The sequence below is a fragment of the Chlorocebus sabaeus genome, chromosome 18 (assembly GCF_047675955.1).
Source record: "Chlorocebus sabaeus isolate Y175 chromosome 18, mChlSab1.0.hap1, whole genome shotgun sequence".
Classification (NCBI taxonomy): domain Eukaryota; kingdom Metazoa; phylum Chordata; class Mammalia; order Primates; family Cercopithecidae; genus Chlorocebus; species Chlorocebus sabaeus.
In genome coordinates, this window is record NC_132921.1 from 22,925,126 (window position 1) to 22,952,773 (window position 27,648).

At 44.8% G+C, this 27,648-nt stretch overlaps 2 long non-coding RNA genes across 5 annotated transcripts; both read left to right on the plus strand.

Annotated features, from left to right (window-relative positions):
- Nucleotides 1-269: 269 nt before the first annotated feature.
- Nucleotides 270-15,281, plus strand: LOC119620480 (uncharacterized). Its single transcript, XR_005236966.2, has 3 exons — nt 270-1,524; nt 11,193-11,304; nt 14,460-15,281. It is a non-coding gene; the product is annotated as an uncharacterized lncRNA (long non-coding RNA).
- Nucleotide 15,282: 1 nt separating this feature from the next.
- Nucleotides 15,283-23,458, plus strand: LOC140708989 (uncharacterized). 4 transcript variants are annotated; one of them, XR_012089297.1, is made up of 4 exons: nt 15,283-16,288; nt 16,925-17,048; nt 17,244-17,992; nt 20,406-23,458. It is a non-coding gene; the product is annotated as an uncharacterized lncRNA (long non-coding RNA). The 4 variants fall into 4 exon arrangements; XR_012089295.1 differs by having other exon boundaries at nt 17,244-23,458; XR_012089294.1 differs by lacking the exon at nt 17,244-17,992.
- The last annotated feature ends 4,190 nt before the right edge of the window (nt 23,459-27,648 follow it).

Below are 27,648 nucleotides of genomic sequence, written 5' to 3' on the forward strand. Positions count from 1 at the left end.
AATCCCCCAAAGGCCAAGTACCGAGCCGAGCCATGGTGGCATCCAGCAGCAAAGGCTAGCCTGGCTTTACCTTCCTAAGAGCCGAATGTCTCTCCAGGAGCGTGATCAGACATCTCATTGCAGCTGTAAAACATGAGGTAGCATTTTGAGGGTATGTGGCTGCTTGGTTACATTCCCTTCTCAAAAAAACTTAAATGGGTTTCCCTAGACTGAGGATATGCACAGCCAAGTGCTCCTGCCTGCATTAGAGCCATCTGGGCCAAATTATCTCCTGATCATGTTTCATTCCCAGCTGAGTCGTCCTCAAGTGCAGCGTAGAGACTGTTCATGAAGCTCCAGTGAAGGCGGCCTAACGACTGGGAAACCGGAGGACAGGGGCAAACATGTTATCAAGCCTTTCGGCTCAGAAGAGTCTGACTTCGGGGCAAGACTGGGTTGTCTGACACAAATGTAGGCACCGCCATGGTGAGCAGGACATTCTTCTGTCCGTGCTCAGAGCTTGGCTGTCTGTTTCAACCACTGTTTGGGTCCATCAAGTTTAGAAACAAAAGAAGTGTACTAGGTAGGCTTTCTTTGACTCTGGGGGAAACACAGCAAAAGGAAACAAACTTAAGTGACCTCGAGGAGGCATGGAGAGTGGGTAGATTGGCAAGGTTTGTAAATACATAAACAGTTTTCGGAATAATATGTTATTTTAAAACAACATTCACGGCCTGCTTAGTCTGTGCAGCTGTAGTCTTGCTTAATTAAAGCAGGGGTTTGGAGGGATTGACCTTCATTTGAATGTATGAATTTTTCTTTCTGAGACTGCATCCAGTGGTGTGCTGATCAATGTCTAATCACAGTCTCTCTGGGAGAAAAGAGAACCCTGATTTGTAGCATTTGCTGATTTCCATGGTGTAAATACTACCATTGCTGCTGGCTCCAGGCTACCAACATGACATTACTGATCACAGAGTTGGGAAGAGTTGTTAAAGATTGGCTTTCCTGAGCCAGCACGAGCCAGTGGCTGCACATTGCTGACTCTATTCCTTGTCAGAGGTCTCACTCACTATGTACTCTGGAATGTTCCCCCACTTTGCTCCCTTCCTGTCCTGAACAGAGCGGAATCCTGCAGAACCTAAGAAGTAATGGGAGCATGGGGAGTCCAAGGAGTGATAAGGTAGATTATTTTCAGGGCAGTTGGAGCACCACGACAATGGACATTGGGAGCCTGCAGTAGACACCCTGTGGACCACAGCCAAGGGCAGCCTCTCTTCAGAGAGGCCTGAATATGCCTGCCTGTGGGTCCCAGGATGGAGTGCAGTGGTGCCATGATAATTCACCGCAGCCTCGAACTCTTGGGCTCCCCCTGCTTGTTTCCTGAGTTGCTGGGACTACAGGTCCATGCCACCACACCAGGGTAATTTTTATTTTATTTTATTTTTTGTAGAGATGGGGTCTCTCTCTATTACCCAGGCTGGTCTTGAACTCCTGGCCTCAAGTGATCCTTCTGTCTCTGTCTCCCAAAGTGCTGGATTACAGGTATGAGTCACTGCACCCAGCCTTTTGATTATTTTTTGTATGTTTAAAAATCTTTAGCATTATAAGACATCCGCTCTGCCCACCCGAAAAGATGGTGTGAGAATAATCTGAAACAACGTGTAAAACCAGAGTGTAGACTAGAAAGGGCTTTGTATCTGTAATGGGCTATTATTCATTAACATCTATGACTATTTGGACATAGTACCTAGGTCATAATTTTAAAATATATTTTTCTTACTAAAAAGTATTTTAAAATGTAGAAAGTAAATACATAAAAAGGGGAAATTACCTATGATCTTATGACACTTCGATGAAACTAACCCCACATATTTTATGCATACTTTCAAATTATAAAAATACTCATATGTTTCTTCTCTTCTATACTCTGTATTGCTCACTTAACATCTCATGGATATGTCTTATTTGTCATGACATATTACTAAACAATGGTTTTGACAAATATCCTTATAGACAAAATCTTCGGGCATGTCCTTGATCATTTCCATAGGAAAAGTTCTTGGAAGTGGGTTGTGTGAATCAAAGGATATTCTTGCAGATTTTTTTTAAAGGATGAAATGAGAGCACATATGTAATATGTTTAGTACAGCACAGTGCCTGAGATATGTGTGCGTGCATGAGTGTATGTATGTGTGTTTAAGGCCCAACAAATGGTAGTGATTATGAACTTGTATTAATTTGGTTAGCACACTTTTGCTGTATTGTTCTTAGTGGTGTTACAGTTTTTTTTCTGGGGGTATTATGAAGAGAGTGTGATGGCAGGAATCTAGGGGATCAGTTCTCTTGTCCTGTTTTGTTTTTGTTTTTTGAGACAGGGTCTTGCTCTGTCACTCAGGCTGGAATGCAGTGGCATAATCCTGGCTCTCTGCAGCCTTGACCTCCTGGGCTCAAGTGATCCTTCTGCCTCAGCTTCCCAAGTAGCTGGGTGTATAAGTCTGTTCTCACACTGCTATAAAGAACTACCTGAGGCCGGGCGCGGTGGCTCACGCCTGTAATCCCAGCACTTTGGGAGGCCGAGATGGGCGGATCACGAGGTCAGGAGATCGAGACCATCCTGACTAACACGGTGAAACCCCGTCTCTACTAAAAATACAAAAATTAGCCGGGTGCGGTGGCGGGAGTCTGTAGTCCCAGCCACACGGGAGGCTGAGGCAGGAGAATGGCGTGAACCCGGGAGGCGGAGCTTGCAGTGAGTGGAGATTGCGCCACCGCACTCCAGCCTGGGCGACAGAGCGAGACTCCGTCTCAAAAAAAAAAAAAAAAAAAAAAAAAAAAAGAACTACCTGAGACTGGGTAATTTATGAAGAAAAGAGGTTTAATTGACTTGCAGTTTCTGCAGGCTTAACAGGAAGCATGACTGGGAGACCTCAGAAAACTTACAGTCATGGCAGAAGGCGAAGGAGAAGCAAAGACCTTCTTCCCATGGTGGCAGGAGAGAGAGAGAACGCGGGGAGAAGTGCCACATGCTTTTAAAGCATCAGATCTTGTGAGGACTCACTACCGTGAGAACACCAAGGTTAAATCTGCCCCCATTAACCAATTACCTTCCACAAGGCCTCTCCTCCAATTCTACACAAGATTTGGGTAGGGACATAAATCCAAACCATTGCTGGGACTATAGGTGCGCCACCATGGCCAGCTAATTCTGTGTGTGTGTCTGTAGAGATGGTGTCTCCCTATGTTGCCCAGGCTGGACTCAAACTCCTGGGCTCAAGAGATCCTCCCTCCTCAGCTTCCCAAAGTGCTCGGATTACAAGTGTAAGCCACCACACCCGGCCTGTCCTGCTCTTTCTGTTCCTTGTTACCGTTTACTTTTGGTCACTTGCTTTGATAGGGTTATAGGAAGAATGTATTGATGGGCATAGGAAGAAGAGACAGATGACAAAGCCATTTGTTCTTACTTATCAATAACTTTGCGACGAGTCTGAGTGTTAAAAAAGTTGAGTTTCAGGTTAGAAGAACTTGGGGGATTATGTGTGAATTTTACTTACCCTTTGTGGGTCTACAGGTACCTCAGCATTGCCTGAGTGTGTCCTGAGTGCCCTCCTGTCCCCAAACAGCTCTCAGCAGGCTCCCAGAGGGCAGAGCCATCCATCAAAGCTGGGCAGGCCTCCAGCTCAGGTAACCACCGCACTTACACAATTGTCCCTTACGAAAAGGCAGCGGGGAATGTGTTCTTCCTGTTTCTACCCTCCTGAAGGTTTTCATGTCCATGCTAACCCACTGTGGGCCTGGGCCAAGGCCAAGTTGCCCATCAATATTTTAAAGTAGTGGTGTTATAAAATTTATGGAAGACGCACAAAGAACAATCCCCTGAAGTGACAAGCCCGCTGAGAAGGGATATTGGCTAAAAGGAGATCTCCCACTTTGAAACAGTGTGAGATCAAGTGCCCTAGCTGGTGAGGTCCTTTGTAGGCATAGGGCCTGGAGCTTGGGGGAAAATCTGACCCGGTTTCAAATCCCACCTACAACTGTTAATTTATTTGGTTATCTATTAACAGTCTCCTGGCAGCTTACTTTTATGTTTAAAATTAAGTGCTCAATTGATTATTTTCTAGAACAGTGATGGGATGTTGTTCTATACTTAAGCCAATCCATTAGTGGGCTCTCTCATTCCTGATCTCTTTTCCTTCCTTTCTTGGTTCATTTTGTGTGTGTGTGTGTGTGTGTGTGTATGTCTGCGCACGCGTGTGCGAGCTTGTGTGCATGTGTGTGCACCCGAAGTTTGTGGGAGTCAGAGGATAGAGGAAGAAAGAGTCTTTATTCTGAAATCAGAGGAGAGTAGGGCTTTTATATTTCTTCCAAACTAGATATTCACAAGGAGTTTTCAGCACCCGAGCAGAGGTAGTTATTTCTTAGCATGGTTCATAGATGGAAGCAGTGTCTGACTCTCTTCCTTGTCAGAGGTCTTACTCACTATGGATTGGGGAATTTTATATTATGAGGATTTCATTTTATCAAAAATCTTAGCCTAAGCTGCTATTTTTTGAAAACCTCTACTTTCCTTTTGTCTGCTGTGGAGGCATCTTCAAATATTTCCATATTTCCAGGATTTGCTTCTGAGGATTGAGACTCAATTACTTTTTTTAAAAAAATTGGGTTTATTAAATATATTGACTAGATAGAAAAAATATGACATATGTGAGGCAGAGCTCCTGACTCTCGTGCTTGGGCAGGTTCCTCGGTGTGCTTGGAACTTACCAGTTTCTTCAGCCTGGAGTGAAGCCAGGTGTGGCCTGAGGTGGCCTGAGCTCCCAAGCAGGTCATCTCTGGCCACCAGAACAGTGCTGTCTGGGCTCCTGAGTGCAGCATGAGCAAAGGAGGATCTGACCTCTGTTTTACCGGGAAAATGTTTGAAAACACTGGAATCAAGTGTCAAGGATGACAATTAAAACATTCATGTCCCCAGTTCACAGCCTGAGAAGTAGTCTGTGCCATTCCTTTTTAAATCTGCCGCTTAGTTAGGGCTGATGCTCATTCCAGTATACAGATGAGAAAAGTAGGTATACATGGCTAGTTAGGAACAGTCAAGACTGAAGCAGATGTTCCTCCATTCCCAGCCTGTAATAATGGCTACTTCCTTGCATGATCATGCCAGTGCAGAGTGCTGGCTTTTTACACATCATCTCTCTTCATCTTTACAACAAAGCTGTGGGTAGATGTTGCTATTCACATCCTCAAACTGGGCTTCTAGGATACAATGATCCAGGGAAGAAGCATTCAGGCCATCAGTGCTGAAGTGATGAAGCATCCTCATCTCCTTTCTGCCTGCTGGAATGTTCTGTCTCAGAGCCAGCAAGTCTCAATAAGGAAGCCCAGCCACCCCTGCCTTTGTAGTCTTATAAGCCAAGGACCCATTGGGAACAAGCAGGCAGTCTGTACTATGGAACTTGCTTTACATAGAAATGTGTTTCTGAAAATGTCCATGGAAATGGAATGCATTAGTCTGTTTTCATACTGCTATAAAGAACTGCTTGAGACTGGGTAATTTATAAAGGAAAGACGTTTAATTGACTCACAGTTCAGCATGGCTGGGTAGACCTCAGGAAACTTACAATCATGGCAGAAGGTGAAGGGGAAGCAAGGCACCTTCTTCAAAAGATGGCAGGAAGGAGAAGTGCTAAGTGAAGGGGAAAGAGCTCCTGACTCTCGTGCTTGGGCAGGTTCCTCGGTGTGCTTAGAACTTAGTTTCTGTGGCCTGGAGTGTAGCCAGGTGTCGCCTGAGGTGGCCTGAGTTCCCAAGCAGGTCATCTCCAACCATTCACGTGATAGTAAATGAGAGCTCATTCACTATCACGAGAACAGCATGGGGGAAACTGCTCCCATGATTCAATTACCTTCACCTGGTCTCTCCCTTGACACATGGGGACTGTGGGGATTATGGGGATTACAATTCGAGATGAGATTTGGGTGGGGACCAAAGCCTAACCATATCATGGAAGTTTTAAAAATCTAATTGCATTGAACATATATTTGGGAGGGTTAGGGATCTATAAGAAACCTTCACCGAAGTAAAGAATCTTTCCCCAACACACACCTGACTTGGCCAATTTATCAATCTAGATATTTGACTCAGGCTAGAATATGTCTTGGCTCAATTGCCAAATCTTACTAAGAGTAAGGAACTGAGTTCCTCTGGGCAAAAGGCCTCCTGTTCTTAGAAGCTGGGTAATGGTAAAGAGCACAGCTGGGGCTGGGGCTGACTTACCAGGGGGTCATTCAATGCCCATTGTTACCAAAGTATGGAGATTTCAGTTCTGCAGAACCTAATGCCTTGGCCTCAGAAGCCTGAGTACCCAACGACTCTCATGCTACATGGGCCTACAAAGCTTGAACAAGAGATATTTATTCTTTCACAATGCTGGAGCCCAGGAAGCCTATAGTCAAGGCAACAGCAGGGCCAGGAAAGAACCTTCCTTGGGTCTTCCAGCTTCTTGTGGCTTCAGGCATACTTTGGCTTGTGACTGCATGGCTCCATCTCTGCCTCCGTCTTCATATGGCCTTCTCTCCTGTGTCTGTGTCTTCTCCTCTTCTGATTTTTTTATTTTTATTTTGTTTAAGTTTTTATCATAGCTGACTGCAGCCTCGCACTCCTGGGCTCAAGCAGTCTTCCCACCTTGGCCTCCCAAGTAACTGGGATTACAGGTGTGAGCCACTCTGCCCAGCTCCTCTTCTGTTTCTTGTAAGGATGCTTGTCATTTGGGTTAGTACTCACCTGGATAATCCAGATAATCTTTTCAAGATATACTTAAACTAATTGCATCTGCAAAGTTGTCTTCTCCAAAACAGGTCCCATTCAGAGGTTGTGGGGGTTAGGATGTGTTAGGATCTCTTAGGGGGGCACCATTAAACTCACTGCATGCCCCCTTCTTCCCTTCCCCTGAGACTGTTCCTGCTTAGGTTCTGTGGGCTCATCATCTTCTGTGTGTGGGGCTCCCTGCTGTGGCATACAGATGGGGTCTCAGGGCTGAGGTGGGTGCTTACAAGTACAGGCCTGGAATCAGACAAAGCCTGAGCCCAGTCACGGCTCCCATGTATCAGCTATGAGATTTAAGCAAGTAACTGAACCTCCCAGGACTCTAGCGCCTCATCTCTGACATGTGATAGTAACACCTACCCACAGTTTTGTTATAGAGATGAACCAAGATGACGGGTAAGAAGCCAGTGCCATGGCCCAGTGTGCACTGGGGTAGCTGTTAGTGTGCGCTGGCACTGGAGGAACTTGAGCTTTGGTCCTGACTATGCCTAATAGCCCTGTGACCTCTGGTCAGTGTCCCCTAGCCCCTGTCCAGAGCACGTGTGGAATGTGTAAAGAGGTCGAGATTAGGCAGGATGATTTCCTAGCTTTTCCAGCCACAATAGTCTTGGGCCAGAAAGACTCTGAGACCCTGGTTAATCTTATTTTTGAGCAGCTTAAGCAGCAGTCATATATATTCCTTAGACTGGGCTTCCAAAATTGCATGGAGAATTTTGCAGAACATTTCAACATCATATTTGCTGCTTAGGAATCATTTGGAAAATGGGGCTTCGTCCACTGGGCTGCATTTTGCCTCTCCTGAGTAGGAAGCAGGTCGTGAAATCCCCGAGTTAAAGAACGGGGGTAGAGGAGGAGCTGTTTAGTTCATTCTTTTGTGTCTAAGTAAGATGCCTCGGAAACAGAGACGTCATACAGTGTTAAATCTGACAGGATAGAGGTTATCCTGGCACCTGGGCAGGGCCTGTCAGAGTATGCCCTTAGAAAGCACCAGGACCATTCAACTTTCAGAAATGGGAGCTCAAAGAGGTGAAGTGACTTGACCAAGGTCACACACAGAGTTGGTCTTCCAATTCTAAGGCCAGGATTTTTTCTTTCTAGGGTTCTTTCTAGGATTCTTATTTCATCTGAAATTGCTTTGGGGTGCCACTGTTGAGGACACATTTTTATTAGACACAGTTGTGCTACTGTTCAGACAGAGTTAAAAATATATTCATAGCTCCCAGAGACATTATAATCTGGTGCAAAGTTAAAAAGAAAGGAGGAACCTGGATGAGATAGAGCAGAGATTCTTCCAGATGCAACATCCATGATGAAGATCTAGATGCACCTACACAATTTTTCAGTTTCACTGTAGAAGACACAAAGGCCGGGCACGGTGGCTCATGCCTGTAATCCCAGCACTTTGGGAGACTGAGGCAAGAGGGTCATTTCAAACCAGGAGTTCGAGACTAGCCTGGGCAACAAAGTAAGACCTCATTTCTACAAAATTTAAAAAGAATAGCTGAAAGTGGTGGCATGCACCTGTGGTCCCAGCAACTTGGGAGGCTGAGGCAGGAGGACTATGTGAGCCCAGGAGGTCAGGGCTGCAGTGAGCCATGATTGTGCCACTACACTCCAGCCTAAGTGGCACCGTGAGATCTTGTCTAAAAAACAAACAAAAAGGCTGGGCCCAGTGACTCACGCCTGTAATCCCAGCACTTTGGGAGGCCACAGCGGGCGGATCATGAGGTCTGGAGGTCGAGACCACCCTGGCTAACAAGGTGAAACCCCGTCTGTACTAAAAAATACAAAAAATTCGCCAGACTTGGTGGCAGGCGCCTGTAGTCCCAGCTACTCAGGAGGCTGAGGCAGGAGAATGGCATGAACCCAGGACGTGGAGCTTGCAGTGAGCCGAGATTGCGCCACTGCTCTTCCAGCCTGGGCAGTGGAGCCAGACTCCATCTCAAAAACAAACAAACAAACAACAACAACAAACAAAAAAAAAAGGAAAAGAAGACACATTTTAATTGCAAACCCAATCTTCATTTAAAAGGGGATCTCTTTTTCACTCTCCATGGAACATTTTCTACTACAGACGTACTTGGCAGACTTCTCAAGATCTGTTACCCAACATCAGTGTGTTATCTAGACATCTAGAAACAAACTTCAATATTTCTTCTTTAAAAAACCAAAACTTCAATAGTCATGAAAAACAGGAGCACCTCCTGCTCCGCTCTCTAACTATTTGAACAGTATTTCTCATCAATTCAGAAATTAGTCTGGCCTTTGCCCTGGGGACATGTGTGCCAGGTATTAAGGACCGTTGAGGGACAATCTGTGTCAGAGGGAAGGTGACATCTGTTCTACAGGATGTAGCCTTCTTTGTGGGGCCAGTCTTTTACCTATATGACAAGTCCTCATCTTCCATGTCTGGCTGCCTGCCCTATGGACTTTCTGCCTGTCTCTGAGGATGGTTCTGGTGGCCAAGGAGGAAGCTCTTGGCCTTCAGTTGCTCTCCCATGTCTGTCCATGGTAGACTTAGCACAGAGCAAACCTTTGGAATGGAAAATGCTGGATTTCCCTATGGTGCTGTGGTATTGACCAGCGTGTGTGTGAGTGTGTGTTTGTGTATAGGCCGGGGGTGAGAGGAAGGGAGGAAACAAATGTATAAATCACATCTTGCAAATCCTTCCATTCTTAGCCAGCTGTAAACTCATGTCTTTGCTTTTCTCAAGCTTTGATTTATGTGTTGGGATCATGGGGTTTGTGTCCCTTCTTCTGGCTGTAAGTTTGGATTTAGCAGGGTGCTCCATAAAAATGTTATGTGATTTGCATGCTCTGGGCTGATTGAGTTGCATTCTTTATAGGATCGTTTTTTAGATGGATGGTCTCTGTGGGCCTCCATTCTTTTGTTTTCTGGGGTTCAAAGGTCACATCAAAAACCTCCCGGCCTGCTGCCTGATGTGACCTTTGAACTCTAAAGAGCACAAGATCATCAGGCCATAAAATAAGGCACCAACACTAAAGGTGTCATTCTGATTGTCCTCAAAGGACAGGAGTTTAAGGCTTGGCCACATGATTCAGGGTAGAGGAAATACTGAGAGAGCAAAATTCAGGGAGCATCAAACAACGAAATCTCAAACCATAGCCAGGAAGGATGTAAAAAGGCCTCTGGGGCTGGACACTGGGATAATTGCTAACAATGTCAACCATATGTTTCTACAGTGATTTCTGGTAAGACAGCCCCAGAAAGCTCCACCATGCAGACTGCCAGGCTATTTTTTTCATTGCATCACCACCAGTGGGTCCCTGTTACTGTACACTGCCTGCCCTGGCCCACGTAAGGCCAGCAGGAGGGCACTGGGAGGGCCTACATGCTGGCACAGCAGAGTTCACACTCAGAGGAAGGACATCAGGGCAAGGCTGAAATCTGAGAGCTGCAACCTGGTGGTTTGGAAGGAAGAGCTCTATCTTTGCTGTTGGTTTTTTAAAAGGGGAAGAAGCACTGGCTTGGAGTCAAACCTCCGAAGACTATGTCATTGGGAGGGGGAAGATCTCTTTGGATAATGATAAAGGTCTCCTTGTGGCCGGCTCGAATTTCAGGGCCAGTCAAAACAAACATGCAAGGGAAATGCAGCGGAGCCCTACAGGGCCCAGCTTGGAAATTGAAGATAAATAAATCTGAACCAGATAAATTAGCCAGAATATTCTAAAACCATAAATGAACTTCTACTGATTTATGCAGAGGTTTCCAAGGTGTTTTGAAAATGCGTGTGAGGAGGATTTACACTCCCTAGTGGCATGAAAAATCTTTCACAGCAGCAGGAAGCAGCAAAGCAAGTGTGGCGGAAAGCCTACAGCTGCAAATAACCTGCTGTCTTGGAAAAAGCTCATACTCAGGATGGGGTGTGTGTGGGGGGTCATCCTTAGAGAGACAGCAAGGTTCACTCCCCATTGCACAGAGGGGGAAGCCAAGCCCCAAGTCGGGATGATTCAGACACATCTGTCCCCAGATGTTATTCTCATGCCCAAACCAAGTGAAGGGAAGGGATATTTTAAAAGAAGTGGATGTGTAGAAATTCGAGCTTCCACAGAGGGCAGGAGAAAGGGACACTCCTGACCTGAAACTCAGACCTGAGGCTGTGGGTTTGAAGGCTTAGCAGTGCCAGATGGATGCTCAGGAATTGCAGGCCGAATAATTGCAGCTGAGGAATAAGGGGTCCAGATAGGGAGATAGAGAGAGGGAGAATGGGAGGGTGAAGGGATCAGCTGAGGGAAAGAAGAAGAGACTCAGAGGGAAGACAGCTCACAGGGTGGCTAGTTCCTCTAGAGCTGGGGAGGGATTTGTGAATATGGAAATAGAGGAAAGACATTTTCTTTGGAATGACTGGGTTTTATTTTATTTTATTTTTAGAGACAGGGTCTCACTCTGTTGCCCAGGCTGAAGTGCAGCAGAGCTACCATGACTCGCTACGACCTTGACCTCCTGGGCTGAAGCAATCCTCCCACCTCAGCCTCCCAAATAGGTGAGACTCCAGTTGTGCACTACCACACTCGGCTAAGTTTTGCATTTTTATTTTTTGTAGAGACAGGGTTTCACTATGTTGCCCAGGCTGGTCTCGAACTCCTGGCCTCAAGCGGTCCCCCCGTCTTGATCTCCCAAAGTGCTATGATTACAGGTGTGAGCCACCACGCCCAGCCATGACTGGGTTTTATTCTTAGTCTAGGCCCTCAGTATTTAGGCTTAGCTCGTGGGAAGAGTGAGCCGTGAGGGCAGAGCTCTTCTCCATCTCCATCTCCCTAGAGCAGCTATTTTAAAGAAGGGTTACAGTTTGACTGTGAGTGGATCTGGGTTCCAGTGTTTGAGGCACCATGTCTTTGAAAGGTGGCATCTGTGCAGGGGTGAGTCCAGGTCTCCTGTCTCCCCTAGTTACCCAGTCACCCCCTTTGTCTCCTGATACCTGCTTTCTGAGCGGTTAGAGGACCTCACCTGGGTCCTTATCTATGCTTGGACTTGGGCCACCATTATTAGTTCAAGCCTTTGAGTTTCTCTGGTTTGCTTGAGTCATGAAAAATTCACTCTGTGGGGAAAGAGGGGGACAGAGCCTGAGGCTGAGGCTGAGAACGCCTTCTGATGGGACCTGTTCTGCACACCAAGTGTGGAGGATGGCTGTCCTTCAAGCACCTACAGAGCTGGTAACCCTGGCCCATGGGCCTGTTTGAAACTCACCTTTCTTCACAAGACCAGGTTAAATACCCTGACCTTCAGGAAGTCTTCCTGGACTAGCCCAGCCCAGAGGAATCTTTCCTTTCTGATCACATGGAGTGCCATTCTTCCAGTGTGTATCATGCTTGGTTTAGTAATGTTAATCAAGTAGACTGTACATGTGCATACATATTTTTATGTGTACATATCTACATCAACATCTAAAGCCCTCTCCAGCTGGACTAAAGGCTCCTCCAGGCCAGGAACCTTGTCTTTCCTCTTATTCATCTCTCTTTCTAAAAATATTTCTTGGTTAATTGATGTATTGACTTCTTGGGTGCACTGCACATGTTCTTTTGATGGACGTTCATTTTATCAGAAGTTGAGCAGGAGACCATTGATTTAACATGCTCCCCTTGGGCCAGGCACAGTGGCTCACACTTGTAATCCTAGCACTTCGGGAAGCTGATATGGTTTGACTGTGTCCCCACCAAATCTCAGCTTGAATTGTATCTCCCAGAATTCCCACATGTTGTGGGAGGGACCTAAGGGGAGATAATTGAATCATGGGGCTGGTCTTTCCCGTACTATTCTCATGATAGTGAATACGTCTCATGAGATCTAATGGGTTTATCAGGGGTTTTCACTTTTGCTTCCTCTTCATTTTCTCTTGCCACCACCATGTAAGAAGTGCCTTTTGCCTCCCGCCATGATTCTGAGGCCTCCCAGTCATGTGGAACTGTCAGTCCAATTAAACCTCTTTTTCTTCTCAGTCTTGGGTATGTCTTTATCAGCAGTGTGAAAATGGACAAATACAGAGGCTGAGGCTGGAGGATGGCTTTCAGGCCAGGAGTTTGAGACCAGCCTGGGCAACATATTGAGACCATGTCTCTAAAAAAAGATTTTTTTAAAATTTAGCCAGATATGGTGGCTTGAACCTGTAGTCCTAGCTATTCAAGAGGCTGAGGCAGGAGCAATGCTTAGCCCCAGGAGTTGGAGGCTGCAATGAGCTAAGGAGGTGCCACTGCACTCCAGCCTGGGTGACAGAGTGAGGCCCCCGTCTTAAAAAAGGAAAATGCTCCCTCTATTAGGAAGTAGAATTATAGTTATCAGAGGCTGAGAAGGGTTTGTGTGTATGTAGGGGAGGAGGGGATGAAGAGAGAGTGGTTAATGGGTACAAATGTGCAGTTAGATAGAAGGAATAATTTCTTTTTTTGAGAGGGAGTCTCGGAGTCTGGCTCTGTCACCCAGGCTGGAGTGCGGTGGTGCAATCTCGGCTCACTGCAAACTCCGCCTCCCGGGTTCATGCCATTCTCCTGCCTTAGCCTCCCGAGTAGCTGGGACTACAGGCACCTGCCACCACACCCAGCTAATTTTTTGTATTTTTGGTAGAGACGGAGTTTCACTGTGTTAGCCAGGATGGTCTTGATCTCCTAACTTCATGATCCGCCCACCTCGGCCTCCCAAAGTGCTGGGATTATAGGCATGAGCCACCGCGCCAGCTAGAAGGAATAATTTCTAATGTGCAATAGCAGAGTAGGGTGACTGTAATTAATAACAATGAATTGTATATTTCAAAATAGCTAAAGGAGCAGACTTGAAATGTTCCCAACACGTAGAAACCATAAGTGCTCAAGGTGATGGAGATTCTAAATATCCCGACTTGATCATTACACATTCTACACATGCAACAAAAGATCATATGCACCCCGTGCACATGCACGAATGTCATGTGTCAATTTAAAGCATGCCCCTCCCCGTTGCTGTGCTCCATGAGTCTGTGTGTGGGGGGGATATCCACACCCATCACAGCATAGTCCTGTGTCACTTCTACATAACAAGAAGGGCCAGGGCCAGAGGTGGTACTCCTGGAGGGGGCACGCAAGCCCAGAACAGTTCACTTTTGTGGATGTGAGGAGTGAGTCAGGCTTGGGACAGGAATGCGGACACCTGGGCCCCACCCTCAGAGATTCCAATTGAAGTGGTCTGAATTGGGACTCTGGCCTCAGTATTTCTTAAAACTCCCAATGACTCCAATGTGCACCCAGGGTTGGAGATCGCAGATATATATACGATGAAATCAGACTGTCTCCTGGCTCCTGTGTTTACCTGCTGCTGTACCCGTCAGCACAGATCTACTGGTCTCTGAATCGCAATCCCAAATTAGTGGGAGAGGAAATCTGATTGGCTGTGCTTGGGACCACGTGTCCCTCTTGATCCAATTAGCCTTGCCAGGGTGATGGGCGATGAACTATACAGCTGATCCGCCACTGAGGAACCCACCGTTACATCTGGGGTGTATTTCCCACAAATGGGAAGGTCGTGGCTGGGTAGACATCCCCAAAGGTGACTGGCACAGCTGGTGCCATATGCTATGAAACTCTTGTTTGTTTTGAAGTCTGTGAAGTCTTTAAGGGCAGACATCATTTTCTGAAACCCTATGTATTAATCACGTTTTCGTTTTCTGTATTTTAGGATGCTTTGACATCTTGGGGCCCTGTGGACCCAGGAAGGGACTGCCCTTCCCAGGGTTGGCTATTTCCTACAGGCAGCAAACAACTTGCCTGCAAGATGCCTTCGATATGCAAACCAACTCATCCCAAGTCCGTTCCCCAAACTGGCTCCTTTCATCAGGCTTAGGAAACCCTAGACATCATCCTCCTGCCCAAAGTCACCCTAGGGCCAGATACCATTCAACTAGGGACCGCCCTGATAGCGCAGAGCCTGCTGAAGTTATTTAGCCTATCCAATCTTAAACTTGCTCAGCGGCTTGCCCTGCCTCACCCGTTCCTTCCCTTGAGAACCACAAATGAAGAAAAAACTTGGCCCATGCTTTTCCCTCACTCTTGCCTCCTGACCCGACCTGGTGCCTCCCTGTGTGGCTCTGAATGGTGTGACATGGTATGTCCCCTTCTCTTGGGAACCGTAAGTAACAAACGATCTCTTCAGTGGTGGTCATCTCCTAATCTGCTGGCCTTACCATATGATATTGTTTGAATATTTGTCCCCTTCAAATCTCCTGTTGAAATGTAATCCCCAGGGTTGGAGGTGGAGCCTGGTGGAGGTGTTTGCTCATGAGGGTGGACCCTTCATGAATGGCTTAGTGCCATCCCCTTGGTGACTAGTGAGTTCTAGCTCTGAATTTATGTGAGATCTGGTTGTTTAAAACAGTGTGGTATCTCCCCACTCGCTCTCTTGCTGCTGCTCTCACCCTGTGAGATGCCTGCTCTCTCTTCACCTTCTGCCATGAGTGGAAGCTTCCTGAGGCCATCACCAGAAGCAGGCACTATGCACCATGATTCCTGTACTGTCTGCAGAACCGTGAGCCAATGAAACCTCTTTTCTTTATAATTTACCCAGCACAGGGTTTTTTTTTTTTTTTTTTTTTTTTTTTTTTTTTTTTTTTTTTTTATAGTAATACAAGAACAGCCTAACACATCATCCCTGAATAAGAACAACCTCTTGGGTATGTTTTTAAAAATCCCAGCATCTGGCACAGTACCTGTTACATAGAAGGCAAGTGATAAATACTTGCTGAATTAAATATATGAATAAATGGATGGATGGATGGATGGATGGATGGATGGACAGATGGACAGATGGATGGACAGATGGGTGGGTGGATGGATGGATGGATGAGAAGGCCCTTGAGAGTTTAGAGGGGGCATGGTATGAAGTTATATGCCTGATCCAGCCCTGGGTGATGGATGCCTAGACCTGTCCGCCCATGTTTCTTCCTCTGTCTTAGGAACCACAGGCAATTACAGTGGGATAACCAAATGGAAAGGCCAGGTGACTCCCTGAAAAACAGCAATCAGACCAAGACCTGCAGAAGAAAGGGTGTGGATTCAGTGTCCCAGCTCTTGAGGGCACTGTGTTTATAGGTGGAAATGATGAATGGATGTGCACTGACATTTATGTCACTGTGCTGGGACTTGCTCTCTCTTCTGCTCACAGTCTCTCTATATAGGATAAAAGATTCTGAGCACCAAAGAATTGTCCCATCTAGTCAAACTGGGGGAAACTGACAAACTCCATCTTGGTTCATTAGACCCATGGATGAATTATGGGATGTAGAGGGAAACCGTGCCTGGTGCACACTTAATGAACCCAGGGGCTCCAGTGATGGATGAATGGATGGAAGTGAACATTCATCTACTCTCACTTGCTCCGATGATGTCATTTTTAACCAACAGTGAACTTCACCCAGAAACCAACCCGGACACAGAGCAGAGATAAGGCGGGTGAGAGTGCCTCAGGAGGAATGTTAACCAGATTCCAGAAGCCTGCCAGTCAGTCCTGCTGTGAGTTCATTTAAATGCTCAGTTTAGCTCTTGAATTAAAACAAGACAGGGCTAAAACTTTAATCAATCCGGTTCAGCTGCCACACTCAGGCATGAGCAGAGAATAAAATGAAGGTCACAGGAGAAGTCCAGGAGAGAGAATCTGACAGTCTGTGCAGATGAATGAGGTTATGGCAAATGGCCTTGGAGATGAAAGGGAGGCCCAGGCCGGCAGTTCATTTAGAATAGGAGTGGCCATCTGTCAATAGCTGGGGCCAGATTCCAGATCCTTGCTCTTCTGGAGCATGCAGGGGTGTGTTGGTGTGCATGCGTGTGTGTGTGTTTGTGTGTGTGTGCGCGCACGCGCTCACCTACCAGAGTGGTGAAATAGGTAAGAAGCTGCTAAAAGGAAAAACTCCTCTTCCATGTTCACCTAGTTAGAGATTTATCTTGCTTAGCAACTAACTTCCATGGAGGGTTCTTTTCTTGTCTTTTCTTCTTTTTTTGTCTTGTCTTTTCTTCTTTTCTTTTCTTGTCTTTTCTCTTTTCTTTTCCCTCCCTCCCTCCCTCTGTCCTTCTCTCCCTTCCTCCCTCCCTTCTTTCCTTCTTCCTTCCTTCTTTCCTTTTTTTTCTTTTCTTTTTTTCTTTTTTTTTTAGAGTCAGGATCTTACTCTGTTGCCCAGGCTGGAGTGCAGTGGTGCAGTCACGGCTCACTGCAGCTTCAACCTTCTGGACTCGAGTGATTCTCCCACCTCAGCCTCCCCAGACGTTGAGACCACAGGTATGTGCTGCCACACCTGGCTATTTTTTCTTTTTTTGGTGGAGAAGGGGTCTTGCTATATTGCCCAGGCTAGTCTCATACTCCTGGCCTCAAGTGATCCTCCTGCCTCAACCTCCCAAAGTGTTGGGATTATAAGCATTAGCCACCATGCCTGGCCTTAATTCATATTTCAATGTACATGTTACTTCTTCACAGAATCAGTTGACTTCAGCCTGAATTCCTGAGCTCAAGGAAGGTGTGGGGATTTTGAAACTGGTGCACATACATGATGGTGGGCCAAGCCAGCAGTAGTGTGGCCTTAAGTAGCAGCAAGGATGCTGTATTAGGGTTCTCTTGAAGGACAGAACTAATAGGATATATGCATATATGAAAGGGAGTTTATTAAGGAGAATTGACTCACAGGATCACGTGGTAAAGTCCCACGATAGACCATCTGCAAGTTGAGGAGCCAGGAAGCCAGTGATGGATCAGTCTGAGTCCCCAAACCTCAAAAGTAGGGAAGCAGCCTTCAGTCTGTGGCCAAAGACCCGAGAGCCCCTGGCAGACTACTGGTGTAAGTCCAATAATCCAAAAGCTGAAGAACCTGGAGTCTGATGTCTGGGGACAAAAAGCATCCAGTGCAGGAGAAACATGAAGGCTGGAAGACTCAGAAAATCTACTCTTCCATCTTCTTCTGCCTGCTTTAATCTAGCCTTGCTGGCAGCTGATTAGATGGTGTGCACTCAGACTGAGGGTGGGTCTGCCTTTCCCAGCCCACTGACTCAAATGTTAATCTCCTTTGGCAACACCCTCACAGACATACCCAGGAACAGTAGTTTGCATCTCTCAATCCAATCAAGTTGACAATATTAACCATCACAGATGCAAAGCAGGGGAAAAAAGGGATGCCAGGGTCCCAAGACCAGCTTCTCCTCTGAACTGTGCTCAGCACCCTGCAAGCAAAGGTACGGGGAAAGCCAACAGTCTGCTGTGGCTTAGAAAAGGCCCAGAGGTAGGCAGTGGAAAGCGGACATAGAGGCTAGTGGTGTGGAACCAGGAGGATGCAGTGGAGGCCTCGAGGACCATCAACCACATCCAAACACTGTCCCCCAAGGCACACTACTCTCATTGCCTTGACCCCTCAGTGCCCTCTAGGACTTAGACACCATGCTAGGAAAGGAGACAAGCCCTGTGTTAACCAAGGCTGCCTCCACACTGTCTGTCCAGACAGCCCATCCACCGTGCCTTGGCCTACCTGCTTTCTCTCTGACTTTCTCCCTCCCACCATCTCTTTCCCTCTCTCTCACGTGCTCCAGCCACACTGGTCTTCTTATAGGTCTGGCAATGCCAACACACACTTCTGTCTCGGCCTTTGCACTCGCTGTTCTTACTTCTTGGAATGCTCTGTGCCCAAATATGCTCAGGGCTCCCTTCCCACTTCAACTGCTCATATATCATGTTTTCAGAAAGGCCTTCTCTGATCACCTTATTTAAAATAATTCCACCGTCCATCACTCTCTGTCCTGTTTTATTTGTCTTCGGAGAACTTATCACCACTGACATCATATACGTATATGCATACACACACACATATATCACACACCAGTGCACACACACACACACATATATATGTATGTGTCTGTATATATATATGCATGTCTCAGAGATACTGTAGGTTTAGTTCTAGACCTCCACAATAAAGCAAATATTATGATAAAGTGAGTCGCATACATTGCCCAGATCTATCAGAGGAATCACTATGGCAGCTATATAGCCTTATAAAATGTATTTCTTAAATAATATAACTTGAAGGTCAAAATTACTCCTTGATCCATAAGCCCCAGAATAGATTTTGTGTTAGTAGGCTGAAAACGACATTAATCTTCTTATATATCTCCATCAGAGCTCTTGGGCGCTTAGGTGCATGGTCAAATATTTTGAAAGGGTTTTGTTTGTTTGTTTGTTTCTGAGCAGTAGGTTTCAACAGTGGAATTAAAATGTTCAGTAAACTGTGCTATAAGCAGATGTGCTATTAGCCAGGCTTTGTTGTTTCATTTCCAGAGCACAGGGAGAGTAGATTTAGCATCATTCTTAAGGGGCCTAGGATTTTCAGAACGGAAAATGAGCATTGGCTTCAACTTAAAGTCACCAGCTGCATTAGAACCTAACAAGAGAGTCAGTCTGTCCTTTGAAGCTTTGAAGCCAGGCATTGACTTATCCTCTCCAGCTATAAAAGTCTTAGATGGCATCTTCTTCCAATATAAGGGTGTTTCATCTACATTGAAAATCTGTTAGTGTGGCTGCCTTCATCGATAATCTTAGTTAGATCTTCTGGATAACTTGCCGCAGCTTCTCCATCAGCACTTGCTGCTTTACCTGAAGTGCTGATGTTTGTGGAAATGGCTCCTTTCCTTATACCTCTTGAACCAAACTTTGCTAGCTTCCAACTCCTCTTCTCTTCCTCTTCTTCCCTCCTCCTCCTTCTTCTTCCTCTCCTCCTCCTTCTTCTTCCTCACCTCCTCCTCCTCCTCCGCCTCCTTCTCCCCTCCCCTCCCCTCCCCTCCCATCCTGTCCCCTCCTCTCCTCTCCTCTCCTCTCTTGTCCTCTCCTCTCCTTTCCTCTCTTGTCCTCTCCTCTCAGTGTTTACAGAATTGAAGAGATTTACGGCCTTGTACTGGATTAGGCTTTGTCTTAAGGGAATGCTGTGGCTGGTTGGATCTTCTATCCAGACCAACTACAACTTTCTCTACATCGGTAATAAGGCTGTTTCGCTTTCTTATCATCTGTATGTTCACTGGAGTGGCACATTTAATTTCCTTCAAGAACTTTTTCTTTGCATTTTCAACTTGACTAACTGGCACAAGAGGCTTAGCTTTTAGCCTGTCTTGGCTTTCAGTGTGTCTTCCTCACTGTTTAATTGCAGCTTTTGATTTAAAGTGAGAGTTGTGTGACTTTTACTTTCACTTGAACACTTAGAGCCCCTTGTAGGGCTATTCATTGGCCTAATTTCAATATTTGTGTGTCTCAGGGTATAGGGAGGCCGAACAGTCAGAACACATAACATTCATCTGTTAAGTTCGCTGTCTTGTATGGGTGCGGTTAGTGGTACCCAAAAACAGTGATAATAGTAACAGCAAAGATCACTGATCACAGACCACTGTAACAGATACAATAATGATGAAAAAGCTCAAAGTATTATGAAAATTACCAAAAGGTGACACAGAATCATGAAGTGAGCATATGCTGTCAGAAAGATGGCCAGGACAGACTTGCTCCATGCAGGGTTGCCACAAACCTTCAATTTGTAAAACGCACAATGTTTGTGAGGTGCGCTGTAGTGAGGCATGCCTACATATTTGTCTAATTTTCCCCCATTAGAACGTTATTCCACAGAAGCAAGGACTTGGTCTTCTTCATTCACTGCTGCATCCACAGTGCTCAGGACAGCGCCTGTGCAGGAACCCCTCCTGAATGACTGGCATTTGCACACAGCCTTCTCCACTGCACCACGTGGATACAAGCAGTGTAGGGGATGCAGTGTCCATCTGACCCTTGCTGCTCCTGTCGCAGCCTTCTGCCTTCAGGACCCACCATTTAAGCCTTTTCTTCCTTCTCTATCTCTCCACTGCCTCAATCCAGAGAAACTTTATCCAGCCTGGGGCAGGGCTGTCTGGCTCTGACTGATCACATATTCTCCTAAATCTATTATTTATGCCTAAACCGTATGCCCTGAGTCTTTCAGGCCTGAGGCTTCTTATGCTCAAAAGCCGGGCTTTGAAATACAGAAAGCTTCTTCCCCCCTTAAAACTATGGTCTCTGCTGTGAGTTTCCAGAAGCCTATTTTGTAACACAGAAGTGAAAGCTTGATTCCTTTTACTGTATTTTGCAATGTCATCACTTCACTAATGCGAGGCACGTGAATGCCCCTGCGGCTGCCTATACCAGAGGGCAGGCCAAGGGGTTAGTTAGTAAGTAGGGTGAGGTTCGTGGATCAAAATATTATCTGTCACATACTCTGTAGTACAGGAACTCTCACTAAGTATTGCAAGTGTAAATGACCTTGGAAGCACTTTCTAGTTGGTGCCACAGCATTGGCAAACAAAGCTAAAAATAATAAACCCAGTGTTGCTGGGGACGTGGGAAACACCATGCATTGGGGATGCTGCACTCATTTGCTCCGATATTTCTGGAAAGCAGTCTGGTAATAGTGTATCAAGAACTATGAACATTATCCCCTGATGATGCATTGGTAATACCACTTTGGGAGATCTAATCCATAAGCATAAGCCAAAAGAAGCAAAAGAAAAACCATAATCTTGTTCAAAGATGATCATGGCATTATTTAGAAACAATGAAAATATCCCAGTCAGGAAAGTGGTTAAGCACTATGATCTGTCAAGACAATGGGATAGTAGCTAAATCTTTGGGCTTAGGGTAGGATAACTGCTTTAACAAATAACCACAAACCTTGGTGGCTTAGCACAATAAAGTTTATTTCTTACACACATTGCAACCCAATGTAGGTCAGTTGGAGAGACAGGTTTCCTTATGCCATCACTCAGGGACCTAGGCTTCTGTGTTTATTGGCTCCACCATTTCCTCCCTGTGTCTGATAGATCCATGAGGGAAGAGAGTGAGAACAGAGGATTGCAAGGGAGGTTTCACGAGCCAGATTCAGAGGTCTGGAGGCAACATTACTTCTACCCACATTCTAGGAGCCAGAACGCAGTCACATGGCCACATCTAACTACAAGGGAGGCTGGGAAATGTAGTCTTGCTATAAGCCCGGGGTGAAAGGGGAATTGTTGGATGAACACATAGCAGTGATTGCCACACTGTCAACAAGTTACACATGTTGACTATGCTGACACTTGAGCACTTAAATATTAAATCATATTAAATAGACAAAGCAAAACACAGAAACACTAATTAGGACTGATTACTAATAACTATATACTTGCAATTATGTATACTGACCAACTCAGAAGTGATTTTAAAGTATTGTGGGCTTTGTAGTTGTATGTTTTGTCCTTACCGTAAAAAGAAAAATTCACAGGGCAGATTAAACTGTGGTTATGGATTCATGTGACCAAATGTGGAATTGCATTATGGTGTTTACCTTTTTGAAACTTATTCATTGAAAACATAGAAGCTTGTTTGCAGCAACATGGATGAACCCGGAGGTCATTGTGCTAAGTGAAATAAGCCAGATATGGAAGGACAAATACTGTATGATCTCACACATATGTGGAATCTAAAAAAGTTGAACTCATTGAGGTGGAGAGTAGAACAGCAGTTGCCAGGGAGTGGGGGCTGGAGAAAACAGGGAGACGTGCTCAAAGGGTTCAACGTTAGTTATACGATGACCAAGTGCTGAAAATCTAATGGACAGATGGTAATGGATGTATTAATTAATTTGATTGTGGTTATCATTATACAATGTCTACATACATCAAATCATCACATTGTAGACCTTGAGTATATTCAATCTGTTAAATATTTTAAAATAAAAAATTTAAAAACATAAATGGTGTATCAGTATGAAAAAATAAAAAGAGAGTTTTCTCAGTTCTATTTTTCTGATTATAAAATAAATACCTGTTATTGTAGAAAATTAGAAAAGTGTTTTTTAAAGTATGTACTATTCTTCAGCTCACTGGTAAACACTGATGATACCACTTTACAGTTCTTTCTCCTAGGCATATATTTATATATTTAAGATGCTGTAGACTATTTTGCAGGCAGCATTTGTCATTTAACACTATTGCATAGGTATTTTTCCTTGTCACTAAAATTATTTTTCAATTTTAATGCCTTTACAATATTTCATTATATAGATGCACTAAAATTTAAGCCACTTTCTGGGTGAGGGACATTGTTCCCATATTTTGCTGGTATAACTCACTCTCTAAGGATTATCTTTTACAAACAGCTTAGCCCACATTTTTAATTACTTTATAGGATGAAGTCCTTAAAAAGGAATTACCAGGTCAGAAAACATGAGTGTTTTCAAGGTTCTTGATACACATTGCCCAAACTGCCTTCCGGAAAGGTCATATAATTTATATTCTTCTCTCATTTCACTTTTATAGCATCCAGTACTATTAATATTTCTATTTTTTGCTGGTTTGATAAACAGGAAGCTATCTCTGGTGACTTTATTTTTAATTTTTTGGATTCCTTTTGTAGCTGAGTAGCTTTCTTATGTGTATTAGCCAAACATTTGTATTTTCTCTTTTGTAAATTATCTATTCATAACCTTTACCCATTTTCTATTTATTTTTTCTTATTGATTTGTATGAATGCCTTGTATAGTAAGAATATTAACCTTTTGCCTGTCATGTATATGGCTAATATTTTTTCAATTTATTGTTTGCTTGTAATTTTTTGACATCTAGATGTTTACAATCTTTGTGTGACCTAATATGTTAGTCCTTTCCCTTGTGATTTCCTTCATTATTTTATGCTTAGAAACTTCTTTCAATGCAAGGATTAAATACTTATCTACATTTTCTTATGGTTTTCCAAATTTTTCAGGTATTATAATTTTAATATGTCAGTTTATTTTATTTTATGATGTGAGATAACGATTTAGATGTTTACACCACCAAGAGAGCCAATTTTTTCCAAATCACATTCAAATCATTCATTCATTTCTCACTGACTTGTAATACCTCCTTTATTAGCTATGAGGCTCTTATTAAAATGCAGATTTTAGAATCTATAAAGGGAAAAATAATCCATCACTGACCACCCAGAGTTGTCATGAAAATATACAATTTATTTTTAGATAAATCTATAAATCACATGTGTAAATCTATGTGAATAGAATAAGATAAATAGGTTGGGCGTGGTGGCTCACTCCTGTAATCCTAGCATTTTGGGAGGCTGACAGGGGTGGATAGCTTGAGCTCCGAAGTTAGAGACCAGCCTGGGCAACATGGCAAAAGCCTGTCTCAACCAAAAACACAAAGACTCAGCTGGGCATGATGGTGCATACCTATAGTCCCAGCTACTCAGGAGGCTGAGGTTGGAAGATTGCTTGAATCTGGAAGGTGGAGGTTGCAGTGAGCTGAGATGGCGCCACTGGACTCCAGCCTGGGTGACACAGTAAGACTCCCTCTCAAAACAAAAACGAAAACAAACAAACAAGAAAACCCCAAACAACAACAAAAAACAATAAATGGATGCCACTTTTGGGGGTAGGGATCAGTTTAAAAAAGCAGATGAAAAAATGACAGCAGTAGGTAAGTTCAAATTAAAAACGAGGAGGATGACCTGAATTCAGGTTTAGGTCTCTTTTCCTGGGGAGCTGACCTGACCTGAACAAAGTTCTCCCAAGAAACCTTTGGCCTGGGGGCAAAGGCAGCAGTGAGCCGGGCACTGAGGCTGACATGGAGAACGTGAGTCATGGGCAGATTTGTTTCTTAATTCCTAGACAGCTCTTTCCCATGAGCCAAAACGTAGGGTTGGAAATGGGCTTGGGTTGAGAAGGTAGGGAAGGAAATGGGGAGGAGACATGGAAAAGTGGCTGCACATTTTTGTGGCATTTTCTTTCAGCATACAGACTATTAAATGACAGCCGGGCCACTTTGGGATGCTAAGTAACAGGTAGATTGCTTGAGTTCAGGAGTTGAAGACCAGTCTGGACAACATGGCGAGACCCCATCTCTACAAAAAATACAAAAAACAGCTGGTTGCGATGTTCTTCACCTGTAGTCTCAGCTTCTTGGGAGGCTGAGGTGGGAGGATCGCTTTTGCCCAGTAGTCAGAGGTTGCAGTGAGCTGAGATTCTGCCACTGCACTCCAGGTGGGCAACAGAGTGAGACCCTGTCTGAAAAAATAAATAAAATAAAATAAATAAATGAATAAATAAATAAATGAAAGTGTTTTTCAAAAGTTGACATGTTCCAAATGTTTAATCAGATCTGGGCTGGTATACTTCTGTCTAATGCCATCTGAGGTTTTTCTGGAATTTTGGTCTGACTTCGGTTTGGACAGTGACTCATGAATGGAAGATCCCTTACGCTCCACTTTCCTATGGATTTGACCACACCTATAGGCTGTGAAAGAAACCCCAGAGTTCTGCTGCTCACAGCCTTCCGTTTTCTTAGCTTTCCTTTTTCCATTTCAAAATAAAACTCAGTCATATTGCTTAGTATTCAAATGCTATGAGTCTAGACGGGAGATTATTAAGTGTTTTTTTTGTTTTTTGTTTTTCTCATGGAGGACAATGGTAAAAGATCTAATATCCATGCCACACAGCCCTGGGTAATTTTTTTTTCTGTCATCTTTAAGAATGATGCACAATGTGTGAATATGGCCCACAGTTGGGGCCTAATTATGATTCTCCAGCGAGTGCACTGCATTTTGGAGGAAGTCTTAAACGAGCACTTAAGCAGTAATGCCTCTGAGCACACCACTGTGGATCTGGAAGAGGGCTTTGATTCCTGCACCCGGAGCCACCGACGCCCACGCTGCTCCCACAAGCACTTTTATCACCAAGTTATTAGACCATTATGGTCTACGATTGTCTTTTACCGCCTTTGATTTTTTTCTGTTGTCAGACGTGAGGAAAGTGATGTGTAATACGATCCAAAATGCTCTTGTTTGTTTTAATCTGCTGTTTTAATATATTATGGCTTCCTGCCATTACCCTTCTCTAGCAGGGCCCTAGGGTACCTTGGAGACAGTGGGAGCCTAGAATGTGCTGGGCACTTTGGGGATTTGGTGCAAAGCGGTGGCATGTGTGCTCCTGCCAGGGGGGACCTCAGAGCTGGGAGTAGAGCTGGCAGCTGGGTCCAGAGGCTTTGGAGATTACTGTAAAAAAGAGTGGCCTGGGGACTGGGCAAGTGGAACTTGCTCTCCAAGAGATCTCTTCCAACTGTGAGTTCCAGCAGGTGTTTGTATGGATTTGGGGTCCAAAGCCTTCCTGGGCTTGAGGTGGGTTTAGGGCAGCTTCCCAAACCCAGCTTGGCAATGGTGAGAAGAGATACCTGCTCCAAGAAGTGCTTCAAAATGGAGCTTTAGGGTGAGGTGTGGTCTTGGGTGATGGCATCTGTGATGATTACACACAAGTACAAAACACTGTAGTCTTGGCTCTGTCACTAACTGAGCACATCCTTTCCCTCTCAGAGCCACTTGGTCCCCCGTGTCTGAATGAAGAGTATGAGATTAGGCCCTTCATAATCCCCAGCCTCCCATCAGCTACTTGGCCTTCATGGTATATTAACATAGGGAGCTGTTCCCGTTTCTCTTCCATCTTATGAGAAACCATTGGCTTCTCAAGGTCAGTGGCCAGCAAGCTGGGGAAGGCCATGAACAGGGCTATCTTTGCTCTAAATAAAGTTTTAATTGACATATAATAATTATACATATTTATGAGGTACATAGTGATGATGTCATACATATAATGTACAGTGATCAGATCAGGGTGATTAGTGTATCTTTGCTTTTGCAGTGACCACCAAAATCATCCTGGAAAGACCTCTGGGAGAGATGGCAGAGCTTGGTCCACTCTGCATGCCAAGCTGGCTGCTGGCAAGGAAGTTGATCATCTCTGATGGCCTTCAGCCACAGAGCAGCCACACCCTTAATAAGATATCCCTGCCTCGAAACCTTCGTTTAATCAATGAACGAATACTCAGTGAGTACTGAGTGTGTGTCAGCACACCAGCTCTTTTCCTTTTCATATCCGCCCTGTGAGACATGCAGGAAGGGTGTTTATGTCCTCTTTACAGGTGAGGCTGCTGAGGCACAGTGTTGGGGGCCATCGCCAGAACTGACAGTGACTATCAGATACTGGAATCCACTTCCCTTCACCATTAGACCAGTGCTTTCCCACTCTATTGTAGATGGCACATTACAGAAAAACCCTCACTTCTCAATTCCACCAAACACTGATCATTAAGGGAGAAGACAGGAGTTGGCCATATCTCTACACATCTCATTAAAAAAAGTTTCAATTTAAGAACTCTGGGCTGGGCATGGTGGTTCATGCCTGTAATCCCAGCATTTTGAGAGGCCAAGGTGGGTGAATCACTTGAGGTCAGAAGTTCGAGACCAGCCTGGCCAACATGGTGAAACCCCATCTGTACTAAAAATACAAAAATTAGCCAGGTGTGGTGGCGAGCACCTGTAATTCCAGCTACAGGAGGCTGAGGCACGAGAATTGCTTGAACCCAGAAGGTGGAGGTTGCAGTGAGTCGAGATTGTACCACTGCACTCCAGCCTGGGTGACAAAGTAAGACTCCAACTCACAAAACAAAACAAAACAAAACAAAACCTCCGGAGAGGAAAATTAGAACATACCCATGTGTGTTTAAATTTCTGTTGCGATGGATCACTGTTTGTCAGTGTAAAACACTGTGCTTTGGCCACAAGTAGCAATAGAAAATAAAATTCAAAAGTCAAAACCTTGTTCATTATCTTGTGGGTAACAATGGCTTTAGGGGAGGAGGAATAGTTCCCTTAAAGGTAATTGATCCTTTAGTGCAAGATGGCAGGTGAATGCAAAATTCCAGTGAAAGGACAGTAAAGATATCTAAAGATGAAAAATCAGCCGGGCACGGTGGCTCAAGCCTGTAATCCCAGCACTTTGGGAGGCCGAGACGGGCGGATC